This window comes from Halichoerus grypus, chromosome 12 (genome assembly GCF_964656455.1).
Source record: "Halichoerus grypus chromosome 12, mHalGry1.hap1.1, whole genome shotgun sequence".
Lineage (NCBI taxonomy): Eukaryota > Metazoa > Chordata > Mammalia > Carnivora > Phocidae > Halichoerus > Halichoerus grypus.
The window spans coordinates 42,255,144-42,263,753 of NC_135723.1; the positions used below are offsets into that span (position 1 = coordinate 42,255,144).

The window sequence follows — 8,610 nt, forward strand, 5'->3', positions numbered from 1 at the left end:
CCAGAAAGCCCAAGATCTTAGTATTGCTACAAAACACTTGAACTACTCCAAACTAAATCACATCCCCTATCTTTTTCAGCAGTAGCATCCTTTTCAGATACAGATAGCTCATAGGTTTAGCTTGTAAAAGAATAATTTATTGCTATTACTTGAGTTCTATTTACTGTGTAAAGCATTTGAATACATTATTTCTAATTCCAACTACAACCCCACAAGGTGGATATTCTTGCTCTATAGATAAGAAAATGATGACATAGAGAGCATAAGTTACCTGCTGAAAGTCACATGGCTAGTTAGGTGTTGCAACTAGGGTTCCAATCCTGTTCTTTTAGGATCCAAAGCCTATGTGCCCTCTGTACGTCTTCCACGATGCTAGGTATGATTTTGGTACAAAATGTGACAGCTTAGGAAAAAATGGGAAAAAATATTTTCTCCTGTATCAGTCTTTGAGTTCAAGGCTTTGCTAAGGCAGATTCTAGGTGGGGGTGAGGATGGGGATAAGGTTAATTAATTAGTGATCTCTAATGCCTCATGAAAAACATGCAGATAGCATCTTTGACTATGGTTCCCATAAATCTGATAATACAAATGGAATAAAAAGGACATCTGTGACCAGGGCACTGATCCTAAATGTTGCCACCTACCCTCAGGCTTCAACCAATAAAAAGGAAAAGATTTTTCTGATCTTTGTGGTCTATCAACTTTCCCACCTTCTCTTATATGAGGTTTCTGTAACTCTAAATTTCACACCAACTTAGGTTGACCCTACCATGTGATTTCAGTTACCACACTTCCCTGCCTGCACCTGAAAAAAAAAAGTACTGTTTAGTCAGATATATTGAAAGTGCAGCAGTTTTGAAGATTTTCTTTTGAGCAACAAAATTTTCTGTATCTGTCACAAGGTTGACATGGAAAGAAATGCATGACAATAAAGATGCTCATGGAAATCAGTCAGATACTCAAGTGTACCAAATGGAGGAAAGACAGCTATGAAATATACTGTCTAGGCATTTACCATCCAGTGCCTTTACCATTTAATGATCCATGAATGGAGTATCCACAGATTTTTTAACCTCAGGTTGCTTAACTGTTGTTTTCTAAACACTCATCTTTAATAATAGAATTGTCTACCTATATTACCCAAAATGGTACAATTAGAAAGCCACATCTCCAGTAATTAAATATATACATAGCAGTTAAAACCAAACAGTGATGTTTGAATTATTAAGAATTATAAACTGATTTTGCCCCTATGGTATTCTCTACACAGGATATTTCAAGAATAAAGACTAAAACCTAAAAAGAAACTGGTTTGAAAACCCACTTAAAAGTATTTTTAGACTGTGTATGTGATTTAAATAGACGGTAAGAAACTGAGTCTGGAGCATTGATCTCAAACTAATAAGCATTTCCTGTTTCACTCCCTAACCCCCAGGAATAGTTCAGATCTCAGAAAATCTAAACTAAAGGTCCACAGAAACCAATTCGAGATTTTTCTGGAGAGACTTTACTGAAATGTTTGGACATGAACATGTTTGCAATGAGTCATAATTTATAGGACCTTAGTGGCCAGCGCCTTATGTGCCTTTCTACCTACATTCAATATCATTCTCAAACCAGCTGGTGATATACTTTCCAGGCCCTGATAATTTTTATGAAGTTACCAGATCTCAGTTTCTAAGGCTGCTACCCAGCACCTTTTCTCGTGCTGATTTTTTTATGCTATCTAAACAGAAGAGAACCTGATTTTCTTTCTGAACTGTAAATCTCCCCAACCAGGCAGTTAATACCTTTTCCCAGCAAAAGGGCACAGTACTTTTGAGACCCCCAAAGAGAAGATGAGGGGCTTTGGGGACACTCCAAGTAAAAAAAAAAACAGTGGGAAAGGTTAATGGAAGTGGAAGGGGCCTCTGGGCAAAGGCAGACATAACAACAGGATACGTTCGCTTCTAAAGGAAGCAGGAGCTGCAATAGCCCGAGAGCAGGAAAGGCGGAGTCAGTAGCACCCTAAGGAAACGAGTCAGGGTTTGCAGGGACCTGGCCCGCTTAGGGACTCTTGCTCCAGTCGGGTCCAAAGCTGGTGAGCACCTCGCCTGCGGGAGACCAAGCGCAGGCCTCCTGGCACTAGTGGTTATAAAGAGGCACCCATCTGCTCCCTGCCACCTCCGCCAAAGATGGGCAACGGGGCGAAGAGAAAAAGCAAACACCTAGCGCCGCGGCAGGTGAACTTGTCAACAAGTCAGTCCCTGCCCAGAAGGAACCTCGGGGTCCCGGGCCGGAACAGTTGGGAAGGCGAGGCACGGCGTGGGTGGAGTGGGCTGGCGTGGGTGGGGGTGCCGCGGGCGCCAGGGCTAGAGATGCGGCCGGCGCCCGGAACGCTTCCCTCCGGCTCCCCCGGGGCTGACGCACGCTCTCATGGCGCGTGCATCCTCCAGACCTGCCCAGGCCCGAGGGAGGAGGCGGGGGAGGGGAAGGGGCTGTGGTGGTTCCCACACGGGGACCAGGGACCGGAGAAAGCGACCCGCCTGTCACCCGCCGCCCGCAGAGGGCACAGTTGGCGGCCCCAGGCTGGCGCCCCGACCGCCGCGGCTGCCGGGCGTCTCCCGCTGCAGCCTGCAGCCCGCCCGGCGCGCCCCCGCCCCGACCCCGGAGGGCAGGTACCTCGGAGCCCCGGCCCCCAGGAGCCTCCTGGCCGCGGTCGGAGCGTCCCTCCAGCTCCCTCATCCGACGTCAGCGTCAGCAGAAGGCGAGGGAAGGGGGCGGGGGGAGTGCAGGAACCGGCCCTTCCTGCGGCGGTCGCCGCCAGCCGGAATAGCAGCCGGCAGAGCCCGTGCGCGCCGCAGCGCAGCGCAGCGGCCGGGGGGAGCGGGCGGCCTCGCCTCCCCGCAAACGCCCGCGACCCGGGCGCCGCCGCCTCCTCTCCCTTCCTCTCTCCTCAGGAGACGCCCGGCGGGGCGACCCCTCCCACCAGGACCCGGGCACCCGGAGGAGCGAGGGGGCGAAGGCCTCACCTTTTGGGGGGCGGGTCCGGGATGGGGGGACTGAGCCTCCCTCTCTCTCTCCTCCCTGGGGACTTTCCTCGACCCCCATCTCCTGGGGTATCCCCCGTTTCGATCTGCCGCCCAGGGTGACCCCACCCCTGCTCTCCCGCAGGTATTCCACGTGTCCATAGCATTTACGTCATAATGACCTGGCCGACAGGTGGGAGCCGCAGCGAGCGCTCCAGGGTTCCCTCCGTGCTGTGCGTGGTGCGTCCTCCTTGCTTCCACGTAAGATTTCTGTGGCTTTAGGAGACAGGAGACTTCATGACTTCGTGCTAAGAAAAGTTACAGAGGCCTGTGTCTGGAAATTAACTTTGAGCTTAAAGGAAAAAGGCTGTGTCAAAAAAAAAAAAAACAACTGTGTATGTATATGTATATATATTTTTTATTCCCCATACAGTCATGTATCTTTTAATCTTAAATTATTGACGGTTATAGTAATTTTATCTTATCATCATGAAAAAACCAAACTTGCTTTTAGAGCACCTTGTGGTGATCACAAAGAGAAGGTGTTGGAATAGGTGCTTCCTAGAATTATCTATGCTGAAAAGCAATCCCAATGTACTATGACTCAATCTCTGATTATGTTATGTATTTATAAATAAGTTCATAGAATAGTCACTGGTTGAAACAATTTAACAGAGTGGAATGAAAGATGGTTATTGAGCAATGATGCAAACAAATCTGAAATCCACAGCTAACATGAATGGGCTGCTTCCTATGTGCCAGGCATGTGCTGTATATTTCACATTTATTTCTTACTGTAACCCAGTGCTGTAGGTAAAATTATTATCCCTATTTTACAGATGAAGACACTGCCCAGAGTGCCTTTAAGGCATTAAGCTGATAGGATATGAGCAGGGGTTTGAATCCAGGGTTGTCTGAACCATGAGAGGTTTAGCTTAATCTCAAGATAGAAAGGTGCCTAGCCAAAATGGATAGAGAAAAAGTTTAGGTGTTATTGACATTTTAATAGAAAGTTTGTAAGATGGTACAGCTCCAGAAATTTATATAACCTTAAAAGTTGACATTATTCTTCAGATATACTCTTTGGGGATTTTGTTTGTCATAGTTGTTATTTGAGCCTATCCTAATATAGCACAAAATATAAAGCTGAGCAAACATCAAGTCCTTAATAAATGTTTACAAATAAACAAATAATGAATTAATAAATATGGTCTACAAAATAGCAATTTGTTGAAAAGCTGAGATTCAAGACAAAGTTTGGAAGAGAAAAACGTTGCTCCTATATATTTGGCTTTTATAAGAAGCATTCAAGGTGACCTGTTCACAATACAAGCCAAATTATTTTTGCTCTTTGTAAGAAGGAAAAAGGGAAAATACAAAACTTTTAAGATGAGCAACAAAGGCTTCTTGAATGTTGGGTCAATGTATCAATCAGTTGTTTGAAACGCTGAGAAATAGATCACAAAATTTCCTGACTCTGTAATGTTCTTTCCACCAGTGGTGATTTACTAGTTACATGAAAATGTATTAGGAACTCTATTTAGCAAAGGCTGGCTTTGTAGAAGATACTTAAATTCGTTACAAGAGAGCCAGTAGAATGGCAGGTTGATGGTGTGTTCACAATATCTCCTCAAAATGCAGATATTTGGAACACAAGCACTAGGGGAAATGAGCAAAAAAACTGATTTATGTAACTAATTACTCAGGTTTCCTTTTACTTTTCTAAAGGCCAAGGTGAAAACTTGGTGAAACATCATGGATGCTGAAAGTGGCTTCGAAGACAATGTCTAAAAGTGAACAGATAAGTGATACAAGCCCTATCTGGTCAACATGGCACTGAAATTCCTTGGGCTCCCAGAGTTTAAGGTAAATCTTTAAATGACTTGTTATCATTATTAGTGTTGTCCTAACATTAGGATATTTCAGGAAGGAAATAATAAACTCATGCTCATTCTACATCACCACAGTGAAGGCTTTTCCTTCCCATTTAAAAAATTGCTCCATCTATAAACTTCTGTTTGTTTCTGGATATCAAGTTGTTTCAATCTTACAAAGCACCCACAGGGTGTTGAGAACTTGAAACAATTTCTGTTATTTTAAAAAAGATTTTATTTATTAGAGAGAGGGGGAGGGAGAAGCAGACTCCCTGCTGAGCAGAGAGCCCGATGCGATGTGTGGCCCCATCTCAGGACCCCAGGATGATGACCTGAGCTGAAGGCAGGCACTTAACAGACTGAGCCACCCAGGTGCCCCAAGAACCTGAAACAATTTCTAAGAAGAGAATGGTTATTGAATGATGGCATCTGAAATTAAGGAAGCTATACAGTAATGTACATTTTCCAGAATGTAACAGGATGACAAGAAAACTTTTCCACAGAAACAATTACATATTCAAGTTAATGATTTTTTGAGGGGTTCCAAGGTTCAAGATGTACTAACAGAGCCACAAGAATTAGGAATTGTGTTAGGCTGTCATTAACAGGACCCAGAATAGCAGTGGATTAAATAAGGTAAAGGTTTATTTTTTCTCACATTAAGGAAATTGGAAAGTAGTCCAGAGATGATATGGCTTCTGATAGGTCATCAGGGTGTTGCTCTCCTCTCCTTCTGTTTCACCATTCTAAGCAAAGCAATATTGCTTAAAGTTAAAATCCAGGCAAGGATGTGGAGAAGTACGAACCTTCATACATTGCTGGTGGGAATGTAATGATGCAGCAGCTTTGGAAAACAGTCTAGCAGTTCCTCAAATGATTAAGCATAGAGTTACCAGATGGCCCAGCAATTCTACCCCAAAGTATATATCCAAGAGAAATGAAAACCTATGTCCACATAAAAACTTGCACACAAAAATCTATGGCAGCATTATTCAGAATAGTCAAAAGGTGGAAACAATTCAACAGTTCATCAGTAGATGGATGAGTAAACAAAATGTATTATATCCATATAAGGGAATATTATTGGGCTGTGAAAAGGAATGAAATACTGGTGCATACCATAACTTGGATGAATCTTGAAAACGTGCTAATTGAAAAGAGCGAGCCACAAAAGTCCCTATATAGTATATGATTCTATTTTTGTAAAAGTCTAGGATAGGGAAATATAGAGAGACAGAAAGTAGATTAATGATCATTTAGGGCACATATATATATATATACACACACGTATATGTATGTCAATACATTTGTATTAGCTAATGTATGAACATACTTATACAAACTTAATCTAATAGAATAATATATGTAATATATGATATAATACAATATAATAATACTATAGTGGACTGTTGATATATATTTTTAATATGTATTTTTAATGTTCTGAGTGCTCTTTATGCTCTCAGCCAACATAAGCAAGTGAGGCAGAATGCCTTTCTTCCTTTTGGTGAATGGGAACCATAATGCAAATGAGTGCTTTACCATTCATCCAGACAAATAATTATGGTTTCCTACTGCTCTGAAATCCTTTTATTTTCTGACTCATCTTTGACAGCATCATATATACTTATGGTACCTGTTCTTGAGTAAGATGCTAAGGTAGAGCTGAAGCTATTATTATTATCAATGTATTTAATAAGAGCTATATATATAAATCTCTTCAAAGCTCAGCTCATTAACAAGACAAAAATCACTTTTCCTTGAATTGCTGGGAAATTGAAATTAGATAATCTGTAAGAATAAACTTTGAAAAAACTGATGTTTTAAAAATTATTATTAAACTTGTCTGATTTTTACTGGTGATAGAAATTTAAAGAAAGCTTAAACTAAATTTTATTGGCAAAATGAAGTCATTTATTCCCTGTATCGTGTAATACTGAAAGAGGAATTAGATGTACTCAACTAAGTATCTTGACCAATTTTGGTTTAATTCTTGTCATCAGATGTGCTCTCTCATAGCAAAACAAAGCTCCTATTATATTCTCAGCAGTGATAGTTATGTCTTTAAGTGTGTGCATGTGTGTGCATGTGAAAATAGAACAAATGTTTAATTAATAGCATTAACTTTTGTTAATTAAAATTAACTTCCTTTCCCTTCAAAATTAAGGCTTCAATGAAGAGAGGAGGTTTATTTTATACTGAAGAGTAAAACCAGCATACCAGCTTAGATTTCTGGGTAAATAACACCCCACCTCTTCACCCCCAGTATCAATCCATTGGAACTTCTGCAAGAAAAGTATTGGTGATAGCATCAAAATGGGACCTTCACTGTAGGTAGAGAACTTTGTCATGTGCCATCTGGTATAATCCTGCTTTTTTTTTTTTTTTTTTTATAATCCTGCTTTTGACTAGGAACTGTGCTGGGGTTTGGGCAAACCTCAGCCCAGAGTTCAGAGCTGTGCCTCTGGTCTCATTTTTGAGACTATGTCCCCTATAGCAGACATACAGCTAATGATCCCTGAAAGGGTCACTCTCTGGTAAGGAATAGGACTTAACTGAAAGATTAGGATGGAACTTTCTAGGTCTTTGGTCTTCCTTTCCCCTCTCCAGAGGGACAGTTTAAAAAAATCACTACCAACCCTGTTGCAGATAGTTAAGGTAATTCAGGTGAAGCATCGGCTAAACATTTGGTTTAATCATGGGGTAAGAGGCTGAATCAGGACTATAAACCATATTTCGTAACTCCCAATCAAATGCACTTTTCCTCTTCTAGTTTTAACTCTGTCACTAACTTGCTTTGGCAGAGACTGTTAATCATTTCCCAATATTTATTCTACCCTTTTCCCATAGTAATGTAAATTTCAGCTGCGTGTACATTGTTGCCCAGCTGAAGACTATTTTCTAGCTTCCCTGGCTTCAGGGTGTGGTCATGTGACCAGGCTCTAGCCAATAGGATATGACTGAAAGACACATTTGTAACTTTTGGGTCATGCTTTTGAAAGAAACACACCCTCACCTTTCTCTTGCCCCTTTCCCACTGGTTGGATCATCTTTGGCCATGAAGGGGAAGGCAATATATTGGGGATGGCCAGAAACTTGCCACCTGATCTGTCATACTGCTCTGGTCCTCCTGCCTGGGCTGTTTTATGAGAAGGAAATAAAGTTCAATATTATTTAAGCCACTATTTAAGTGGCTTAAATAATGGGATATTATTTTAAGTAAATGGGATATTATTACAACCCAGCCTTTATCCTAATTAATCCATCTACTCCATGATGTTGGATTAGATCTTCATTTTTCATGAAGTTTATATTCCAAAACAATGATTCTCAATCTGTGGGTCACAGGGCCTCTGAGGGCCATTGGTGTTAATATAAAGGATCATGGGATACAAATCTCTAACAAGTAATGTCTGTAGACAAAAACCCCTCCTTGAGAAATAAAGATAGCAATTTTGAAATACATATGATGTGATTGTAAAACAAAATCATTAGTGAATTTCTTGGAATGCAAGTGTGTTGGTAATGAATCATTTAGCTTAGTACATCTGAAAAAGTCTATTTCACCTTTGTTTTTGAAATATTTTTTCATGGGTAAAGAACTCGAGATAACTTTGTTTTGGAACTTTAAAGATGTTGCTGTGTTCGAGTTTACATTGTTTCAAACATAAAATCTGTCATCTTTATCTTTGGTCCTCTTTGTCTTTTTTTCTTCTGGCTGCTTTTTA

The 8,610-nt window shown here is 41.1% G+C and overlaps 1 protein-coding gene and 1 long non-coding RNA gene across 20 annotated transcripts in view; one reads left to right on the forward strand and one right to left on the reverse strand.

The window, feature by feature from the left end:
• Window positions 1-3,148, reverse strand: part of ICA1 (islet cell autoantigen 1) — a 141,646-nt gene extending 138,498 nt beyond the window's left edge. For 13 of the 19 annotated variants that reach the window (XM_036086340.2, XM_078059307.1, XM_036086335.2 and 10 more), the window contains exon 1: window positions 2,662-2,853. The gene's annotated coding sequence lies outside the window, so the exon portion shown is untranslated. Of the gene's footprint in view, window positions 1-271; window positions 346-2,661; window positions 2,854-3,011 lie in introns of those variants that run through there. The other 6 variants (XM_036086329.2, XM_036086331.2, XM_036086341.2 and 3 more) reach the window with 3 other exon arrangements.
• LOC118532012 (uncharacterized) lies at window positions 2,012-3,399 on the forward strand. The gene is made up of 2 exons (XR_004915504.2): window positions 2,012-2,222; window positions 3,154-3,399. It is a non-coding gene; the product is annotated as an uncharacterized LOC118532012 (long non-coding RNA).
• The last annotated feature ends 5,211 nt before the right edge of the window (window positions 3,400-8,610 follow it).